The sequence below is a fragment of the Cryptomeria japonica genome, chromosome 7 (genome assembly GCF_030272615.1).
Source record: "Cryptomeria japonica chromosome 7, Sugi_1.0, whole genome shotgun sequence".
NCBI classification, from domain to species: domain Eukaryota; kingdom Viridiplantae; phylum Streptophyta; class Pinopsida; order Cupressales; family Cupressaceae; genus Cryptomeria; species Cryptomeria japonica.
The window spans coordinates 582,073,193-582,095,189 of record NC_081411.1 but is presented as its reverse complement, the minus strand read 5'-3'; the positions used below and the strand labels follow the sequence as shown (position 1 = coordinate 582,095,189).

The 21,997-nt window shown below is 37.2% G+C and overlaps 1 long non-coding RNA gene across 2 annotated transcripts in view; it reads right to left on the bottom strand.

Moving 5' to 3' along the window:
- Positions 1-6,431: 6,431 nt before the first annotated feature.
- The window catches only part of LOC131048479 (uncharacterized), a 61,920-nt gene continuing 46,354 nt past the window's right edge, over positions 6,432-21,997 (bottom strand). For both annotated transcript variants that reach the window (XR_009358601.1, XR_009358600.1), the window contains 2 exons: positions 6,786-6,855; positions 6,432-6,663 (listed from right to left, as the gene is read on the bottom strand). This is a non-coding gene — a long non-coding RNA (uncharacterized LOC131048479). The remainder of the gene's footprint in view (positions 6,664-6,785; positions 6,856-21,997) is intronic.

Below are 21,997 nucleotides of genomic sequence, written 5' to 3'. Positions count from 1 at the left end.
TTGCATCATAAGATAGTAATGCATTACATTCCACTAAATCACTAAGCCTCAAAAGATCAGATAATGTTTACATTACAATTTACATCTTGCCATGAAGGCATACATATAAAATAATTACAACTGACCATATAAGGTTCACGATACACAAAGATTGACCCAAAATAACAAATAGGATCCAACTGAATAAAAAGATGCTCGAATCCAAGTGCAACTGGAACACCTATGAAGCCAACTCCTGCAAGAAGGAACAAACACACCCGATTGAAAGTAGCACTACCACCCAACCATGTGGCTTAAAAAAACCACCCCACCGTACTAAGAGATACAAATAAGACCCACTAGCAACCTACAAGGTATGCACACATGTGGTCGAAACACAACATCAAAAAAACTCACAAGAAGCATAAAGTCGCAAATCATGACTCCACAACAAAACTCTAATAATACCAACAAGGCTACACATTAGTGACCATAAGGGAAGAGTGTCATCACATAGCTTGGTATGGTTATCCTGGTAGGCCTCCATAGGTTCCGGCCCCCATCTTGGGTTATCCTGGTAAACTCTCCCGAACCCCCAGCCCCATCCAAGTCTCATGTGGACCCAAACAATCCTTTCGTGAGGACAAGGTTGTTGGTTTGCCATTCCAAACCTTCTCATTGCATCTTGAGTTTGTACTAGCACTCAACCATGAGCAAGGTATAATTATCTTAATGTTTCATCTACCCAACCCCCTAACGTATTATTAGGTTATCACTTTCTTATACAATTTTTGAGGGGTTATCCTACTAACCACTTTCGGCGCGGCCCCCACTCGAAAGTCACTCTCCCTTATGACACTAAACAAAAATGTCCCAATGAACTCCAAAACCAAGGTACCAAACGAAGTTACACAACGGAGTTCAAGACACTAGAAAACACTTGGCCATACAAGCCCTTGCACGTAGGTTAAACCAACTGACAAAACTCAATGAAGTGACAAGACCGACCAACGAAAAAGACCACATGAAAATGTCTAATTCCATTAAACCAAGGACTTGCAGTTTCCAAAATGAATGCAAAAACAGTAAGAATAATACAAACCTTCGCTGATCTAGAATAACATTTTATTTTTCTCTTTCATACAAAACACAAAATTGACTAAGGTTTCTAATTTTTCTACGTTTCTGGAATAATCCATAAATAATAATAATCATTTTAATCACATTTGCCATAACTCAAATATATATATATATAAACAAAAATCTATATTTCTTTTTTCAAAATAAAATACCCATTTTTTTCAAACTAAACAGCCCTTTTTATTTTTTTTATTTTTTTTCATTTTTCCAAAACTATAAATTTTTTTACCATATAAAAACACACACACACACACACACACACACAATTTAAATTAATTAAATAAAATAAAAATAATTATTTTTTTTTTTTAAATCGAACCTTAGCATTTTTGCCACACAGCCCTCAAAGGGAGGCGGTGGCTTGGGGGTCACGATGTGGTCCCCCACCCACAGCCAAGGTTGTGATGGGTGGCCACGTCATGTCTACCTAGCCACGGTGCCCCCCCATGACTCCCCACCCATGGGTATGTGGTGACCCATGGCCCACCACGATACCCCAATTAAATTTTCTTTTATATTTTTTTTTTTCAATTTTTTTTTTAATAATAATTTTTTTATAAAAATCCCAATTTAATAAAATATATGCACAGGTAGTTTATTTTACGAGTCACAGCAAAAGTCCCAAAACAATATTTTTCCAACCATAATTAAGAAACCCAGAATTTTAAATTTTTTTTAAACAGTAATTTAAAAATCAAACACTAGCAAAATTTCATATCCAATTTTTTTAAACAACAAGGTATATGGTTATTTTTGTTTCCAATTTCTTTCAACAAACAACAATTTCCTATTTCCCCAATTTTCCCAGGTTTGTCCAAAATTAAAAAATTTGGCAGCATAACCCCCTATAAATCAACAATGGGAAATTTAAAAATAACAAACTAACAGGGAAATTAAAAAATACACTAATTTAAATTTCTTGCAAACTCAACCCACATCTCAACACAGAGCTGATTTAAAACTAAAATTTTACCCAACTAAAAAAAATCAATACACCCACCTAGTAAGCTTTCCAGAAGATAGAGTTGAAGAAGAGCAAGCCTCAAAACACCAACCAAATTCTTCAACCAATCATTTCTACTCCAAAACCATACACAGGTTTCCATAATGTTTTTCCCAAATTGCATAATGAAATGCTTTTGGAAAATATTTCACATATAAAGAATTTTCTCCCCCAAAAATATCTTTTAGGTCGCACTTATAAAGTTTTTAAAATAAAAATTGAAATATGTCTTTTCTTTTCAAAAGAATGCATTTTTATTTAAATTTTCAAATTAAAAATCATTTCTCTTTTTCTCAAACATGAAAATCAATTAACCATTAAATATAAATATAAATAAAACAACTTTATTTATTTTTTTAATCAACTAAAAACACATAATATAACATTTCACTATTTAACTCAACAATTCAATTTTTAACTATTCAAATAAAGCAATTGATTTATCTATTAAAATGTTAAAATACACTTAATCATTTATTTCAAAATTAATTTAGATAAACGCATAACACGTAAACAACAAAGAAAAATAGAAACACGACCCGCATACCAACAAAAAGGGACGGTTGACCAATGACTGACACTGCTTAGTGATGAGCAAGGCTAAGGGTAAAACTCAAGGCCTTAAGACTATCTCCTCCACTTGCATCGGATTATTTAGGAACGCTCAGACTTGTGGGACCAGGTGAAGTCAGTACCTTGTACTTGCAAATCCTGCATCACCAATTCACACATACATATATATATATTCAAACACAGTAGACACACTGGTGAAGGAGAATCATGACGCTCCATGTCTCACTGAAGTGAGTGAAGGAAAATCATCTCGTCACATCCCATACACTTACAAACATGATAACATATACATAACGCATCTCATGCATAAAATAAATGTGTTAGTTCATGGTCAGTAATCTAATAAAATAACATCTAACCATCAATGAAGAAATAATGTGTAAACAACATACACTGAAACTCAAATCAAAGTATAACACATCATAGCATAATATCTGAGTAAAATATCACAATATAATGTATCCACTAATATCCACTGAAAAAGTTAACTATAGACATAATAAATATCTAAAAAGTCTGATTGAGAGAGGCGTACTACATGTGAATGGGTTGGTTGAAAAGAAATTGAGGCAGCTTGAAGACTTGTTCAGATCACTGAGCATTGAGGCAGTACAAGGCTTGCAAGAAGACCATCGAACCTAGGAGCTTAAGCTTGAGGCAGTTGGTAGGTGGAGACTTGCGTAGATCGTTGAATTGAGGCAGGCTGCAAGGTGGTCTGATTGATTCGTCGAAGAGAGGCAATCGAAACCTGTAGTCAGACCATCGAACCCTTGAGGTAGTTGCAAGTACATACTAGCAGATTGTCAAACTAGATCAAGTGATGGGACTCACTTTTCAATTAAGCCCAAGAGTCTAATGTAGGAGCATTAGAGTAGTTCAACCAGTTGGAGCAGTTACCAGTGGAATTGCTTCGAGATTGTTGTGTTTCTTCCTGTTTGAGAATTTAGCGTTGTGGATTTGGGTTTATCACCTAGAGATCATTATCTTAATCATATTTGGGATTCATGGCATTTGGATATCATTCCGGTGAGATATTGATTCTGGTATTGTCTCGGTGTTGGTGTGTTCTTACCGATTGGTCTTGCAGTGTGTAAAACAAAGTTGAATTAGGTTGCGGAAGGTTTCTGTAACTTGTGGATCATTGGGAGATGTTGTTTTGGGCTTGACCAATGTTCTTGGAAGGCCGCACGTAGTTATAAGTGTTATTAGAGGTGTTATTGGTGATTTAGGTCGACATATTATTGTTTGCACATTTCATCATGAACCGGTTGATCTTTACCCGACTTGATCGAGTTGTTATTGCTTGTGGATGGTATAAAGAGGAAGTTTGGAGATTAATTTAGGGAGATAGAGGTCCGCAGAGGAAGAGATTGAAAACAGGTCTGAGGGGGACTAAAGTCTGGAGGGGGACTAAAGTCTAGAGGGACTAAGGTCCGGATCAGTGCAAAGCAATATCGACTGTTACCGGAGGCTGATTTGTTGAGCAGATGATTTGTGGATCATAGTTTTGAGTTATAAGAATTGTTTTGTAATCCTGAGTTGCAGTCCAACATGTGTAATTCCTGAGGGCCTATGCAATATCATTAAACTATTATAAGAAATGATCTTTTCTGTTTTCCCGGTTATATCTTGTGTTTTGTGAACTGGTTACCGATATCTTTCATGTTGATTGTGTTATTGGTTGCAAGGCAGGGTTGTCCTTCATTGGATCTCCCTACCTTGTCTACATCAAGAGTACAGCTATGTACCTATTTTTTGCACACATAAAGAAAGGGAAATCTATTGGAAATAGGGGTTTGCATTAGGTCAAAACCCGTTTTTGGAATTAACCATGAAATTGAAATATATGTAATTGAAATGATTGAAAAGAAAGGATGTCCTTTTGAGGGAGATGTTGAATTATGACTAAAAATTGAATTATGATACCTCCTTGTGAAGTTTTTATTGCCTCCACATGGAATTAAGGTTTAGAAGTCTTCAACAAAATAGGATGAATAATGTATCCTTCAATACTAGAAACTTGACTTGTTGCTCCTAGGTTGAAAGAAGACTAGTGATTCTCAATTGCTTAAATGCTTGAATGTTTGATCTCATGTATGCGTGATATCTTGTGTGTGTGTCAAATGAGAGGGGAAATCATCTTTATATAATTGCCCGTTGGTGAAATTGGCTATTTTTCTTACATGAGCCAACACAGAGAAGGAAATCTCATTCAATTTTGAAATAGGACCGAGGGGTCAAATTGGGCTCAATTTAGGGAGGACTATGGCGTGGTGCCATGGTCCTACCCTATTTTGGAGCAGGAATAAGGTGCCAAATGTGGTGCAATTTGAGTTAGGATGTCATTTGTGATGTGCAAGAGCATAATCAAGTCTTCAATCGAGCCATGGGACGCAAACACTAAGGTGAAGACCCAAATCTTCTGAGGAGATTATAGGATTGAGAAGCGAGTTGGCTTAGGCAAGAATAGAAGCAACCAGATTAAGAAAGGAGGTTGATGTATTGAAATTGCACACTTCAAGGGTAGAAAAGAGGATTAAAATAGAGATAGTGCATTCATTGCTTGAGTTAAGGATCATCGAAATTTTGGATCATGTGGATACAACTTGGGATGAGCATGTAGAATTACTAGCAATTTATCAAGAGCATTTGAAGTGGCAATGATTCTTAGCCCGCTCATTATCTCATATGAGAAAATTGCTTGCAATACTGTAGATCATGTTGATTAAGCCCCTTCCTGAGTATCTAAATAGCATGATAATGAATTTCAAAGCAAATTTGAACTGGTTAAGAAATTTTTCATTATCCACTGGATGTAGACAAGAGGATAGGCGATGAGCTTAGAAGTTTCCAATGCCTAGTTACAAGTCATATGCCAAGTGTGTTTGATAGATAAAAGAGTAAAGTGGGAGGAAAAAAGGTCCTCGGATGTGCACTACCTGAAGAACTGGGAAGCTTACATGGATGCACTATCAAGGATTGTTAATGGAATGGTAAAGGGAGAGATGACAAAGACAGAGATTGAAGATGAAGACTACAAGGGACGCATCAAGAGGCTTCAAGAGTTCAAGCAACATGTATTTAATCACTTCTGATCTTTTATTCCCTCTTTTCTTATACTTACAAGTTTTAAAATTTTAAATTTTCAAATTCTAAGTTTCCTGCCTTTTATTTAGAGCATGTTTCTTCGTTTTCCTCTTCTCGAAAATTATGAGTTGAAAGAGGTGCATTTGTTGATTTCAAAATGGGAAAGTCGTCAATTTTCAACTATTACTCTTTGTTAATGCATATATTCTTGTACAAAGGTCTTCAAGTTTTGAATTTTTGTTTCCCGCCTTTTTTGAAAAGTTGCTTCCATTTTCTTCCTCTCAATGCAATAAGTCAAAAGAAATATATTTCTTGGTTAGATGATAGATCTATGACTAACACATGTACAATTGAGTTAAATAAAATGACTACAAAAAAATTCGAATTGTCTCTTATTTTATTTGTTTACTTATATGAATGGACGTGTCTACAATGGATTAATTTGTCTTCACGATCAATTATGAATTTGTAGTATGAATTGCAGGTTTATTTCAAGGGGAAAAAATTAAATTTTGTAGTTATATTGCAGAAAAGTAGACATAACTTATAGTGATTTTTAAGTAAAGACAACAAATCCATGAGGAAGCTTTTACAACTTGTCAATTTATTTATTATTAAGCAAAGTTGAAATAGGATACAAATTAGGGCTAGACAATTAACATCAACAATCAACTTGTAATGGGACAACCTAATTGGTCTCTTTCAATGTCATAGAAGGCATTGCCTTGATTTTAAATAATGCCAATATAATGTATATCGAGTTGTATAGAGCATGCACCATGCCAAGATATTTGATTGATGACCTTCTAGCACCTTTACATTTAATTTGAAAACCCCATTGACATCATGAATGACATGTGAATTCTCATCAACCCATGTACCTGCACATTTGGATCACCAAGTAAAACCCAAATTTGTATTGAACTTTCATTTAGAAAATATTTTACGTTTTCTCCAATTTCATTTCACTACAAAATATGAATGGCTGGTGAAAGAAACTTACACCAAGAAGTAGGTAGCAACAAATTGGTTGAGTTATCCCAAACATTCGCCATCGAGAATATGTGTTGCACCTGAAGCCAAAAAGTATAAAACCAATATTAGATTTAATAAAGAAAATATTTTTAAACAATCTAACATATCAGATTACATAGTCAACAATAAAGTAGAATGTTTTGAAAATATACCTTGTTCATATTTTTAACAAAATCTGAAAAAAAAATTGTGATCTCTTGGTGCAGGGGCACCTAGCACAAGATGGCCACCATGAGACCAAATTTGTGATAAGTTCATGTTTTTGAGTTTTTGTCATAAATAAGGTCTTGAAAGACCATATTTGATGTAATAAAGGTCATTGAGACCATCAAGAGTTGTGTTGAGTCTTATTAGAGTCACATTGCCAAAAATTGTCACTATAATGCAAATGTCTCAATAGGTCAAATATGATGTTTAATGATACGTAAGGTTCTTTTAGATATATTTGGACCTATTTAAATGAGTTTTGAGTCATGGAGTTTACAAGTTGATTCTAGGATCAAATTTTGACAAAGTTGTTAAATGTCGTCAAAGTTGTCAAGCAACTTTTGCATTTATATGGGTAATTAGGTGTTAGTTGGTAATGCAAGATCAAAATTTGCTTATAACAGTTGGAGAGGGCTCAAAGAACATTTAAATAAGCCTATCCTCGATCAATGTGAAGTTTGATATACTTTTGAAAACAAAACCAATAAAAATCTTGAAGTTCCCTGCACATTTCTTGTAATTCTTAGACGTGACAGTCTGTACTTTGGTGTTTTTCTCTATGATATCTCATTCGTCTGCTTTGCAAACTCATTAGGAATGAAGATTAATTGAAACTACTTTAATTTGATCTTTGTTTCATTCATTTTTATTACGTTTTGACTGAGATATCAAAGTTTTGGTGTAAACTGTCAAAACCCTCACTAGGGTTAACAATGAGCATGTAATAATGTAAATCTCAATTTCTAGTCATTGGAAACCCACAAAATGGGTGGGAACTTATATAATGTCATCTCTTCCATATTTTTGTGTTTTCAAAGTCTCATGAGCATTTTGGAACATGCTAATGTATTGGAAAGTACTTATTTCTGTGTCTCAGTCTGAGAACAACATGGTTTCATGAAGTTTTGGGTTGGAAAGTACTTATTTCTGTGTCTCAGTTTGAGAACATGGTTTCATGAAGTTTTGGGTGGTGAAGGTGCAATATTGGTCCTTGGGAGATCTTGTGAAGGGAGAGAGGGATGTGTGAGGGACCCCTTGGTGTGATCCAAAGGTTATCAAGTTGTAGAACCACAGCAAACAAACAATCTTTTGACCGTCCACACAAAAGCCTTAAGACTATCACAATTTGACAGTGAGTTGTATCGCTGCTCTTTGCAAACTTAGAAGTGAGTTTGATGATTGGGTTAGATGTCAGGGGTGAAGTGGAAGTGTTCTCCAACATAATTACTTGTGTTTGAAGTTCCATGGGTAAGGAATGGTCCAAGTTCATTGACTGTCCAAAATAAATTAAGACTATTACAGTAGGACAGTGCTACAAAAGTGGGTTTCTTTATGTCTATTAGGGCAGAAGGGGGGGTGTAGGTTGGCTTTTGGACGAAGAAGAGAAGAGTCCTCAAGGGTTTTATGAAGGTCTTAGTGATGGTGAGTATTTACTTGGCATTGGGAGTTGCATCCAAGACAACTAGAAGTCCTAATTGAAGATGGTATTAAGTGAGGGTTGGAAAGTTTGGATTGGGGTCTATTTATGTTGTTTTGCCCTACTTGAGTGTATGTCAATGTGTCAAGATAGTATCATGGAGTGGTTGAGAGAGAACAAGAGAGTCCAAACCAAAAGAATATGCATCTCGATCTGAGCTGACATTGGAGAGATGGCTTGCGTCCTTAATGTTGTCATCATGACAAGGAGAGATTCAACAAACAAATGATAAATGTCTAATAGGATGATATCTCGCTCATCAAGACGACACGAATGAACCTACTAAAGAGAATCTAAGGTAGCATTTGGAGAAGCCAAAATCTCTGTCAAACTAGTAGTTGGAGGTGACTGAATAGCTACAAGAACAGCATAAAACTTTTGCATGGGAATATGGGGACATGCAAGGAATAGATCCTCAAGTTTGTACTCATAGGATATATATCAAATAAGATTGTTCACCAATTAGACATCCTCAAAGAAGAGTAAATCTAGCACTTAGAGAAATAGTTAAAAGTGAGCTTCAAAAGTTGCTTGATGCTGGTTTTATTTATCCAATCTCTGACAGTCAATGGGTTTCTCCATTAGTCATTGTCCCCAAGAAAGGTGGAAAATGGAGAGTATGTTGTAGATTACAGAGAATTGAACAGTGCCACTAAAAAAAATCACTTTCCACTACCTTTTGTAGATCAAGTACTAGACTCACTATCTGGCAAAAGATATTTTTCCTTTTTGGATGGTTACAGTGGGTACAATCAGATAAAAATTGCCCCTGAAGATCACGATAAGACCAATTTTACCTGTCCATGGGGAACATTTTCTTATTCGGACTTGCCTTTTGGCCTATGCAATGCGCCAGCAACATTTCAGAGAGCAGTAATTAGTATCTTTGCTAATATATCTCATGAATGTATGGAGATTTACATGGATGATTTCACTACCTATGGAGTCACATTCGAAGAAGCACTGGTGAATTTAGAAAAAGTATTGAAATGGTGTAGAGAGCAAAATTTGTCTCTAAACAGTGAGAAGTGTTTTCTAATGACGAAAGAAGGTATTGTTCTAGGTCATCATGTTTCAAAGAACGGAATTCAAGTCGACCCTGCTAAAATTGAAGTAATTCAGAATTTACAAACTCCTGCAAAACAGAAAGATGTCAGAAGTTTTCTTGGTCATGCAGGGTATTATAGAAAGTTTATAAAAGACTTCAGTAAAATTGTCAGTCCACTTTATGCTTTGTTAACAAAAGATTCCCAATTTGAGTGGACAAAGGCCTGTGAAAAATCCTTCCTACAACTAAAGGACTTGCTTACTAAAGCCCCTGTTCTTCAAGGTCCAAAATGGAATTTGTCTTTTCACATACACGCTGATGCTTCTGACTTTGGCATAGGAGCAGTTCTGAGTCAAAAAGAAAATTCAGTTGAACATGTTATTTACTTTATCAGCAAGAACCTTCAAGGTCCTCAACTCAACTATACTATCACAGAAAAGGAGTTGCTTGCAGTAGTGTATGTTTTAAATAAATTTAGGCATTATGTCACAAGTTATCAAATATTCGTCCATACTGACCATGCAGCAATCAAGTATCTGATGAACAAACCTGCCATCTCTGGTAAGTTGGCACGTTGGCTCCTGTTGTTACAAGAGTTTGACATTACCATAATTGACAAACCAGGGAGAGCTAATGTTGTAGCTGACTTTTTATCAACACTTCAATCAACTGCACCTGTTGAACATAAGATCATTGATGATAGGTTCCCAGATGAACACTTGTTTTCCATCGTTGCACATACACCCTGGTATGCAGACATTGTCAATTATCTAGCAGCAAACAGAATACCAGCCCACTTTTTTCCAAAAGAAAAGAAATTGTTAATAGAGAAAAGTTTTAACTTTTCCTAGATTGCAAATAGTTTGTTTTATACTAGACCTGATCAAGTAATGCGAAGATGTGTAAGAGAAGATGAAACTTATAACATATTGCATTCTTGCCATGATGAACCATGTGGAGGACATTTTGCCGCAAAAAGAACATCAATGAAAGTTCTTACAACAGGGTACTACTGGCCAACATTACATAAGGATGTTGTGGCCTATACAAGAAAATGTGACAAATGCCAGCGTATGGGAAGACCAACTAAATCCGATGAAATGTCACTATATCCGCAGATAATAGTCACCCCTTTTGATAAATGGGGGATGGATTTTGTAGGGCCAATTGATCCACCATCAAATGGAAAGTCACACATTCTAGTTTGCACGAACTATGTAACAAAATGGGTCGAGGTAAAAGCTATGACTCATGCCCGAGATAACAAAGTTGTTGAATTTCTGTATGAACAAATTTTCACAAGATTTGGAGTTCTCAAAGAGCTTGTAACTGATCAAGGAGCTCAATTTACGTCGAATCTGATCACTGCACTAATTAATGACTATAAAATCAAACATAGGAAGTCCAGCCCCTATCACCCTCAAGCCAATGGTCAGGCGGAGGTAACAAGCAGAGAAATTGAGGCGATCCTCACAAAGTGCAGATCCATAGAAAAGATTGGAGCAATAGACTTCCTAAAGCAGTTTGGGCTTACAGAACTACATGGAAAACAACAACTGGGTTTACACCTTTTGAGCTGCTTTATGGGAAAACACCCATGTTACCCATAGAATTTGAACACAAAACTTTGAGGACAGCTCTTAAACTCAATATAGACATATCTGAAGCACAGAAGGACCGTCTCCTGCAGTTAAATGCTTTGGACGAAATGAGAAAAGCCGCCCTGCAACATACAGAAGCAATCCAACAGCAAAGGAAGAAATGGCATGATCAGCACATCAAAACCAAGAAATTTTCTGCTGGAGATTGGGCTCTGTTATATGATTCCAGATATCAAGAAAACCAAGATAAGCTCACAACATGCTGGCTTGGCCCCTATGAAGTTGAAAATGTGTTCGACAATAGAGCTGTACAGCTGGTAACAATAGACCCAGTCCGCTTCAAATTGCTAGTGAATGGCCACCGACTCCGGTTGTACCACAAACCAGTCTCCAAGGAAGAATTCATGCAGCAGTTCGTTCAGGTTCCTCTTGCTACTCTTCCTGCAGCCGAAGGTTTTAGCCTTTCTCCTACAGCGTTACCGTAATTTTCAAAAAAGCATGCCCATAATAAAGGTTTTGTTTTTAAAAAGGAAACCCCTTTTTCTCCATTTTCATTTATCGCCCCCATTTCACTTCTTTATCTTCCATCCATCCATCCCGTCCATCCATTCCATCCGTTCATTTCATCCGCCCATGTCACCCATCCACTTCATCCGTCCGCATCAACCTTAATCAAGATATCTTTCCCACTTGTCAATTCATGCAGACGCCGTCATCTTTCTTCACACGTACGTGCAATTATCAAAGGTACGCCATATATTTTTTTATGATATATTTGATTTATTTCATTCTATTCATTTACTGCTATGCATGTACCGATCATTATTACCCGAATTTCTACCTGTTCTTTACGACATGTGAGGACACATGTCATACTTTAAGTAGGGGGCAGGGTAATCCATCTTTTAAAACTTGTCTTTTCGTCGCTGCCATAACTGCAAAATAATCTTTCTTTAATACTTTTCTGGTACTTTCCAAATATGATCGCATGTCCTTCTTTATTGCATGTTTTTCTTGTAAATTACGATTAAGACTGCTTGTTCAAAAAGTTCATTTTTGGAAAAAAGAAAGAAATGTGACGGTACAAAAGAAGAAAAACCAGAGCAGAAAGGGAAACCGAGAATTTGAATCTTTAGCAAGAAATTGAGTTCAGCTAAAGGAAAACTTCAAACATGGGTGGTCAGTTGGTGCGACATGAGCCTGTAGCTCATGAATTGTTATTGCAAAATCCGCAAACAGTCCACGCATTCAACCTCTGTAGATGGTTAAATTATTTCTTGAGCTTAAATGATTTTGATGAGGAGGCTGCTGGAGAATTTTTGAGAATTTTTTTTGAAGAGGAAGCCACCGTATGTGGTCTAACGGTTGTTGCAACCGAAAACAGAATTGTTGAAGTAATCGGGCTTCCAGCCGTTCGAGAAAACTTTTCTTCAGACGCTGCAACTGCAAGGGGTGAGTTTTCAATGCATACTGATGGACCTCTGGAAGTCTTCAAGCAAGGATGCAAGCGCGTATCGTTGCCTCCTTATTCAAAGTATGCTACTTACATAATCAGGTATTTGACCTCTGAAGGTCGTTTTTCCTATCTGCATTCTCATCATTTTAAATTATTGAGCCATATGAGGCATAGGTTAGTTATAAATGTTCCGAATTTCTTGTTAAAATTTTTAGAACAAAGTGCCCACGGAACTCAACAGGGGAAAGATAATTCTCTCGCTCATCATGACCTTATTAAATTACTGATTGAGTGGTCTTTGAGGGATGCCTCGCCTCTCTCCTGACAACAATTTGTTGCCCAAAAGAGTTTGCAAATTCCACAACCCCCTAGGGTACTTACCCCACGGCCTCAAAAAAAGAAGAAAGAAATTGCATCTACCAGTAGAATAGGGCAAGGGTCATCTACTCCTGTAGCACATGGTCCTGCAGCTTTTGCACCTGAATCCTCTGCTAGGGTACAAACCAAGTCTGCCACTCGGAGAGAGAAAGGAAAAACAAAGGCAGAAGGGTCCCCAAAATCTGACCCTCGTTCTCAAAAAAGGCAATGCCCTTCTCCTGCAGCACCTTCCCCTACAGTTGTTTCTCCTACAGCAACACCTGTTGCTATTACTAGTTCACCGTCATCCTTTGGTAGGGCAGAGCCCTCTGAACAAACAAGGAAGAGAAAAGCTACCGGAACACCTCCTGCAACCGCATCAGTGCCAAGAAGGGTTTCCACAAGGAAACAATCTAAGACCTCCCCTACTTCACCGCAACCAGAGGTGATTGTAATTTCAGAAGGGTCTGTTGAATCCGAATTTAATGTTTCTCAGAATGTGTCCAAGAATGTTGCTCAGAGTTCGTTCGTTCCTGAAGAGGAACAAGTTGAGACAAAAGAAACAGGGCATAATGAGCAAGAGTTACCAAATCTTGATGATTTGGCTACTACTGCTATGCAATTTTCAGAGGAAGCACAGACTTCTCCACCGCAGCAACAAGAAGAATTTATCTTGCAGCAAGAGCAAGAACAGATTGAACAATTGAATGTGCCTAGTGAAGTTGTATTTCACCCTGCAATTTGGAAAGCCATTGTTGTGTATAAGAGAACGTTTTTAATTGAGTTTCTAGAATATGTTAAAGCTAATTGGGAAACAGTTACATTGCAAACCCTGACTTTCCGACACATAGCCTAGACTGACATGCAACAAAGTCTATGGGAAGTAGAAAAGAGAAAATTGAAAAAGAAAATTGAAAGTCAGAAGCAGGAAATTGTTGAGTTGAAAGCAAAAATGGACGAAATGTTAAAAGTAACTGGTCAAATTATGGAATGTAGACCACCACCTAGAGTTTATGCTCTGTGCCTTAAATAACAGTTTTTATGGTTTCAATTGATGAGAATTTCCAGAAACCAAGATCCTATAATTCATACTGTCAAGGAATTTTATGAAGCATACCAGGCAGCCCCTAACTGGTTAAGGAATTCTCTGTGTGAACTCTATTTGCATGGCTTTTTAATACCATTTGAAACATAATGAAATCCTCTTTTATATATTGGTGATATTCATTTGAGAGCATTTATGTCATGGGCAGCAAATGAGGCAAATTATGGCAGGCAGTGGGAAACATATGAGGAAGCTGAGAAAACAGAGTCTGTTCCATTACGTTCTCAAAGTTCAAACCCCCATGCAATGTTGAAAGATTGGTTTGCTCTGACATATGGTATTAATAATGTTTCAGCAAGAGAGAAAATATTTGATATCAGAAAACAAGTATATGATGAATTCCAGGCACAACAATATTCATTTTCGAAACTGGCATAAACCAGAAGTGAGAAAAGATGGGAGAGATTAACTGTTGGGTTAAGAAAGTCAGAACCACATAGTCCCCTAAATTTCACAGCAGCTCTCAAACGAACCAGCAGATATATTCAATTGGGACTTCAAACAAGATTTGAACTGTGGCTGCCGCTGACATTCAGACCCCCTGTGCTAATGTAGCCACTTTATCCTCACTAGGCTACAAATCTTAACAATGAATTAGAAGACCGAAGGTATGAAAGATGCCGAAATTTCAGAGGATTTTATTACAAGTTTGGAAATCCATTTCAGAGTCATGCAGCAACCACCGACTTCAAAGAAACCACCAGAAAAGTTAATGCTAGAGGACCAGCATTGGGCTAAGTAAGGGGCAGTGATGAGCTTAAAATATGCTCATAATTTGGATGTTATGATAAACTTTTAAATGCCTTTACTTTTGCTATTTCATGGCTGTTCAAACTTTGTTGAAACCTTTTATTGGGATATCCTGTAACAAGATACTTTTATATTCCTGCAGCTCATTGTGTTGACTTGATTGCATTTATTGCTCCGTTGACTCCCTAAAATGACTAGTATATCATATACAGTTTTTGAATGATGAAGTAGATTTAAAATGTGTGATTAATGAATAGATATCGTGTATGTGCCATACGCCTTTTCTGTTGCCTGTTACCTTTTGTTTTGCAGGTTGTTGAAGAATGTTTGAGTCAAACGCAGCCGATTTCGGCCTTGCAGTAAAGTCCATTTCCTGCACGACTTCGAGGGAGCTCCGGCGAAGACTCTTTGACCGAAACCATGAGAAAGAATTTTAATGACAGTCAATCTGGAAAGAGTGGAGCGTTAGATTCTCTCTGGATCGGATTGAACGCATAAATTCATTTATGAAGTTTGTTCCTTGATTCGGGGATATATTTTACTTCCACGTCTTTCTTTGATAGGGTTAGTTAGTTGCTCTCCTGTTTTTAAATAAAGTTTTCCTCCTGCACGAGAGAGAAGGAAAAAAAAAAAAAGAGATGATAGTTAGAGTAAGATAGAATCAGAGTAGTAGATATCATGTAAGAATCAATATGATAATGAAAGACAGAATCTGTTTAACCAGAGACAGAGTTTGTTGTTAGTTTCCATATCAACAAAACAATGTATATCATTCTGTTTTTATGAATAAAGTTCAATGAAGTTCTGAGTTTGACATCTGCGTAATCAGTAGATGCTTGCTAAGGGGGCCCACTTAGTAAGTATCTGTAGCTAGTTAGTTAGTTGTTCTTTCCTGTTAAACTTCAGTTTGCTTTCATCTTTAAAATTTTTCTATAAACTCAGACTTATATTGTTCCTGCAGGATAAGGAATCCATCACTGTGTCTGTTCCTGCAGCATAAGGCCACTTCATAGTTTGTGTTTCAGTTGTAGTTATCATGATTGCTAAGGGGGCCCACTTAGTAAGTATCTGTAGCTAGTTAGTTAGTTGTTCTTTCCTGTTAAACTTCAGTTTGCTTTCATCTTTAAAATTTTTATATAAACTCAGACTTATATTGTTCCTACAGGATAAGGAATCCATCACTGTGTCTGTTCCTGCAGCATAAGGCCACTTCATAGTTTGTGTTTCAGTTTTAATCATGATAACTACAACTGAAACACAAACTATGAAGTGGCCTTATGCTGCAGGAACAGACACAGTGATGGATTCCTTATCCTGCAGGAACAATATAAGTCTGAGTTTATATAAAAAAATTAAAGATGAAAGCAAACTGAAGCTTAACAGGAAAGAACAACTAACTAACTAGCTATAGATAATTACTAAGTAGGCCTCCTTAGCAAGCATCTACTGATTACGCAGATGCCAAACTCAGAACTTCATTGAACTTTATTCATAAAAACATAATGATATACATTGTTTTGTTGATATGGAAACTAACAACAAACTCTGTCTCTGGTTAAACAGATTCTGTCTTTCATTATCATATTGATTCTTACATGATATCTACTACTCTGATTCTATCTTACTCTAACTATCATCTCTTTTTTTTTTTTTTCTTCTTTATCGCGCAGGAGAACTTTATTTAAAAACAGGAGAGCAACTAACTAACTAACCCTATCAAAAAAAGACGTGGAAGTAAAATATATCCCCGAATCAAGGAACAAACTTCATAAATGAATTTATGCGTTCAACCCAATCCAGAGAGAATCTAGCGCTCCACTCTTTCCAGATTGACTGTCATTAAAAAAAATTTCCATGGTTTCGGTCAAAGAGTCTTCACCGGAGCTCCCTCGAAGTCGTGCAGGAGATCGACTTTACTGCAAGGCCGAAATCGGTTGCGCTTGACTCGATCATTCTTCAACAACTTGCGAAAAAAAAGGTAACAGGCAACAGAAAAGACGTATGGCACATACACGATATCTATTCATTAATCACACATTTTAAATCTACTTCATCATTCAAAAACTGTATACGATATACCAGTCATTTTACGGAGTCAACGGGGCAATAAATGCAATCAAGTCAACACAATGAGCTGCAGGAATATAAAAATATCTTGTTACAGGATATCCCAATAAAAGGTTTCAACAAAGTTTGAACAGCCATGAAATAACAAAAGTAAAGGCATTTAAAAATTTATCATAACATCCAAATTATGAGCATATTTTAAGCTCATCACTGCCCCCTACTTAGCCCAATGCTGGTCCTCCAGCATTAACTTTCCTGGTGGTTTCTCTGAAGTCGGTGGTTGCTACATGACTCTGAAACGGATTTCCAAATTTGTAATAAAATCCTCTGAAATCCCGGCATCTTTCATACCTTCGGTCTTCTAATTCATTGTTAAGATTTGTAGCCTGGTGAGGATAAAGTGGCCACATTAGCACAAGGGGTCTGAATGTCAACGGCAACCACAGTTCAAATCTTGTTTGAAGTCCCAATTGAATATATCTACTGGTTCGTTTGAGAGCTGCTGTGAAATTTAGGGGACCATGTGGTTCTGACTTTCTTAACCCAACAGTTAATCTCTCCCATCTTTTCTCACTTCTGGTGTATGCCAGTTTCGAAAATGAATATTGTTGTGCCTGGAATTCATCATATACTTGTTTTCTGATATCAAATATTTTCGCTCTTGCTGAAACATTATTAATACCATATGTCAGAGCAAACCAATCTTTCAACATTCCATGGGGGTTTGAACTTTGAAAACGTAATGGAACAGGCTCTGTTTTCTCAGCTTCCTCATATGTTTCTCACTACCTGCCATAATTCGCCTCATTTGTTGCCCATGACATAAATGCTCTCAAATGAATATCACAAATATATAAAAGAGGATTCCATTCTGTTTCAAATGGTATTAAAAAACCATGCAAATAAAATTCACACAGAGAATTCCTTAACCAGTTAGGGGCTGCCTGGTATGCTTCATAGAATTCCTTGGTAGTATGAATTATAGGATCTTGGTTTCTGGAAATTGTCATCAATGGAAAGCATAAAAACAGTTCTTTAAGGCACAGAGCATAAACTCTGGGTGGTGGTCTACAATCCATAATCTGACCAGTTACTTTTAACATTTCGTCCATTTTTGCTTTCAACTCAACAATTTCCTGCTTCTGACTTTCAATTTTCTTTTTCAATTTCCTCTTTTCTACTTCCCATAGACTTTGTTGCATGGCAGTCTAGGCTATGTGTCGAAAAGTCAGGGTTTGCAATGTAACTGTTTCCCAATTAGCTTTAACATATTCCAGAAACTCAATTAAAAACGTTCTCTTATACACAACAATGGCTTTACAAATTGCAGAGTGAAATACAACTTCACTAGGCACATTCAATTGTTCAGTCTGTTCTTGCTCTTGCTGCAAGATAAATTCTTCTTGTTGCTGCGGTGGAGAAGTTCGTGCTTCTTCTGAAAATTGCATAGAAGCAGTAGCCAAATCATCAAGATTTGGTAACTCTTGCTCATTATGCCCTGTTTCTTTTGTCTCAACTTGTTCCTCTTCAGGAACGAACGAACTCTGAGCAACATTCCCGGACACATTCTGAGAAACATTAAATTCGGACTCAACAGACCCTTCTGAAATTACAATCACCTCTGGTTGCGGTGAAGCAGGGGAGGTCTTAGATAGTTTCCTTGTGGAAACCGTTCTTGGCACTGATGCGGCTGTAGGAGGTGTTCTGGTAGCTTTTCTCTTCCTTGTTTGTTCAGAGGGCTCTGCCCTACCACAGGGTTGTGGAATTTGCAAACTCTTTTGGGTAACAAATTGTTGCCAGGAGAGAGGTGAGACATCCCTCAAAGACCACTCAATCAGTAATTTAATAAGGCCATGATGAGCGACAGAATTATCTTTCCCCTGTTGAGTTCCGTGGGCACTTTGTTCTAAAAAATTTAACAAGAAATTTGGAACATTTATAACTAACCCATGCCTCATATGGCTCAATAATTTAAAATGATGAGAATGTAGATAGGAAAAACGACATTCACAGGTCAAATACCTGATTATGTAAGTAGCATATTCTGAATAAAGAGGAGGCAACGATACGCGCTTGCATCCCTGCTTGGAGACTTCTAGAGGTCCATCAGTAGGCATTGAAAACTCACCCCTTGCAGCTGCAACGTCTGAAGAAAAGTTTTCTCCAACGGCTGGAAGCCCGGTTACTTCAACAATTCTGTTTTCGGTTGCAACAACCGTTAGACCATATACGGTGGCTTCCTCTTCAAAAAAAATTCTCAAAAATTCTCCAACAGCCTCCTCATCAAAATCATTTAAGCTCAAGAAATAATTTAACCATCTACAGAGGTTGAATGCGTGGACTGTTTGCGGATTTTGCAATAACAATTCATGAGCTACAGGCTCAATTCGCACCAACTGACCACCCATGTTTGTAGTTTTCCTTTAGCTGAACTCAATTCCTTGCTAAAGATTCAAATTCTCGGTTTCCTTTTCTGCTCTGGTTTTTCTTCTTTTGTACCGTCACATTTCTTTCTTTTTTCTAAAAATGAAATTTTTGAACAAGCAGTCTTAATCGTAATTTACAAGAAAAACATGCAATAAAGAAGGACATGCGATCATATTTGGAAAGTACCAGAAAAGTATTAAAGAAAGATTATTTTGCAGTTATGGCAGCGACAAAAAGACAATTTTTAAAAGATGGATTACCCTGCCCCCTACTTAAAGTATGACATGTGTCCTCACATGTCGTAAAGAACAGGTAGAAATTCGGGTAATAATGACCGGTACATGCATAGCAGTAAATGAATAGAATGAAATAAATCAAATATGTCATAAAAAAATATATGGCGTACCTTTGATAATTGCACGTACGTGTGAAGAAAGATGACGGCGTCTGCATGAATTGACAAGTGGAAAAGATATCTTGATTAAGGTTGATGCGGACGGATGAAGTGGATGGGTGACATGGGCGGATGAAATGAACGGATGGAATGGATGGACGGGATGGATGGATGGAAGATAAAGAAGTGAAATGGGGGCGATAAATGAAAATGGAGAAAAAGGGGTTTCCTTTTTAAAAACAAAACCTTTATTATGGGCATGCTTTTTTGAAAATTACGGTAATGCTGCAGGAGAAAGGCTAAAACCTTCGGCTGCAGGAAGAGTAGCAAGAGGAACCTGAACGAACTGCTGCATGAATTCTTCCTTGGAGACTGGTTTGTGGTACAACCGGAGTCGGTGGCCATTCACTAGCAATTTGAAGCGGACTGGGTCTATTGTTACCAGCTGTACAGCTCCATTGTCGAACACATTTTCAATTTCATAGGGGCCAAGCCAGCGTGTTGTGAGCTTACCTTGGTTTTTTTGATATCTGGAATCATATAACAGAGCCCAATCTCCAGCTAGCAAATTTTCTGGTTTTGATGTGCTAATCATGTCATTTCTTCCTTTGTTGTTGGATTGCTTCTGTATGCTGCAGGGCGGCCTTTCTCATTTCGTCCAAAGCATTTAACTGCAGGAGACGGTCCTTCTGTGCTTCAGATATCTCTATATTGAGTTCAAGAGTTGTCCTCAAAGTTTTGTGTTCAAATTCTATGGGTAACATCGTTGTTTTTCGATAAAGCAGCTCTAAAGGTGTAAACCCAGTTGTTGTTTTCCATGTAGTTCTGTAAGCCCAAACTGCTTTAGGAAGTCTATTGCTCCAATCTTTTCTATGGATCTGCACTGTCTTTGTGAGGATCACCTCAATTTCTCTGTTTGTTACCTCTGCCTGACCATTGGCTTGAGGGTGATAGGGGTTGGACTTCCTATGTTTGATTTTATAGTCATTCATTAGTGCAGTGATCAGATTCGACGTAAACTGAACTCCTTGATCAGTTACAAGCTCTCTGGGAACTCCAAATCTTGTGAAAATTTGTTCATACAGAAATTCAACAACTTTGTTATCTCGGGCATGAGTCATAGCTTTTACCTCAACCCATTTTGTTACATAATCCGTGCAAACTAGAATGTATGACTTTTCATTCGATGGTGAATCAATTGGCCCTACAAAATCCATCCCCCATTTATCAAAAGGGGTGACTATTATCTGCGGATATAGTGGCATTTCATCGAACTTAGTTGGTCTTCTCATACGCTGGCATCTGTCACATTTTCTTGTATAGGCCACAACATCTTTATGTAATGTTGGTCAGTAGTACCCTGTTGTAAGAACTTTCATTGATGTTCTTTTTGCTGCAAAATGTCCTCCACATGGTTCATCATGGCAAGCATGCAATATGTCATAAGTTTCATCTTCTCTTACACATTCGCATTACTTGATCAGGTCCAGTATAAAACAAACTATTTGCAATCCAGGAAAAGTTAAAACTTTTTTCTATTAACAATTTCTTTTTTTTTGGAGAAAAGTGGGCTGGTATTCTATTTGTTGCTAGATAATTGGCAATGTCTGCATACCAGGGTGTATGTGCAGCGATGGAAAACCAGTGTTCATCTGGGAACCTATCATCAATGATCTCATGTTCAACAGATGCAGCTGATTGAAGTCTTGATAAAAAGTCAGCTACAACATTAGCTCTCCCTGGTTTGTCAATTATGGTAATGTCAAACTCTTGTAACAACAGGAGCCAATGTGCCAACCTACCAGAGATGGCAGGTTTGTTCATCAGATATTTGATTGTTGCATGGTCAGTATGGACGAATATCTGATAACCTGTGACATAATGCCTAAATTTATTTAAAGCATACACTACTGCAAGCAACTCCTTTTCTGTGACAGTATAGTTGAGCTCATGACCTTGAAGGTTCTTGCTGATAAAGTAAATAGCATGTTCAACTGAATTTTCTTTTTGACTCAGAACTGCTTCTATGTCAAAGTCAGAAGCATCAGCATGTATGTGAAAAGGCAAATTCCATTTTGGACCTTGAAGAACAAGGGCTTTAGTAAGCAAGTCCTTTAGTTGTAGGAAGGATTTTTCACAGGCCTCTGTCCACTCAAATTGGGAATCCTTTGTTAACAAAGCATAAAATGGACTGACAATTTTACTGAAGTCTTTTATAAACCTTCTATAATACCCTGCATGACCAAGAAAACTTCTGACATCTTTCTGTTTTGCAGGAGTTTGCAAATTCT